Here is a 312-nt window from a genome sequence, read left to right as displayed (position 1 = left end):
AGAGAGAGAGAGAGAGAGAGAGAGAGATAACTTTCTTCTTCATAAAGATTTCCAAGAAAATAAATCAGCTTGTACTTTTCACCTTTAGTAACGAATGATTTCTTACACAGGTATTTTCAATCAGCTTTTAAATCTCAGGCTACTCAGATGCAAGCTGACAGCTGTAATTTCTTTTTGTAGTGAGGTTGTTTCATGTGTCGCAAGTGTTCAATACATATTTGATAGAAGTTTATAGTGTGCCTATGGAAGCCAACACCCCAGACCAGAAGGCAGAGTGGCTCCCTGCCTGAGAACTGCCAATACTGTCATGTC

This window comes from Octodon degus, unplaced genomic scaffold (genome assembly GCF_000260255.1).
Source record: "Octodon degus isolate 3935 unplaced genomic scaffold, OctDeg1.0 scaffold00016, whole genome shotgun sequence".
NCBI classification, from domain to species: domain Eukaryota; kingdom Metazoa; phylum Chordata; class Mammalia; order Rodentia; family Octodontidae; genus Octodon; species Octodon degus.
This window is presented reverse-complemented; position numbering follows the sequence as displayed.